Genomic DNA, 608 nt, shown 5'->3' on the forward strand with positions numbered 1-608 from the left:
TTTAATATCTTTTAATAATATAAAATTAAAAAAAGAACTAAGATACCCAAATTATTATCAAATATTTATTATTCATAATAATTAACTTTCATATATACGTTAATCATATTAGGTAATTTCGTAACTTCTAATTAAGGAAAGTGCAAAAACAAAATTTGGTAGATTAGTTATCAATTCGAATATTCGACAGTTAGTTTAATAAAAAATATAATGTAAGTTAAGATGGACCAACCTATTTTTTTAAGAATAGTATATTTTATATAGTCATTTATTAAATGAGAATTTATAATCATACACTTCTATGATCATTCATATCGTTTTATAACTGAATATTTAAATCATCGATAACAAAATTTTCAATGTGAAATCTTTAATAAGTTTATAATTTATAAATGTTTTTGAAAATTCATTGAAAGTTTTAATATTAAAATATTTATATAATCTTATGGTATATAGTTTAATCTATATATATATATATATGTTTTATTATTAAATGATATTTTTTACTCATATAGCTTTAAAATCATGTGTATCTTCTTATAATATTAAATAAAAGTTCATATTAATACAATTTTATGATCATTTGTAACTTATTATGACAAAAAAAA

Source organism: Brassica oleracea, chromosome C1 (assembly GCF_000695525.1).
Source record: "Brassica oleracea var. oleracea cultivar TO1000 chromosome C1, BOL, whole genome shotgun sequence".
In the NCBI taxonomy this organism is placed as follows: domain Eukaryota; kingdom Viridiplantae; phylum Streptophyta; class Magnoliopsida; order Brassicales; family Brassicaceae; genus Brassica; species Brassica oleracea.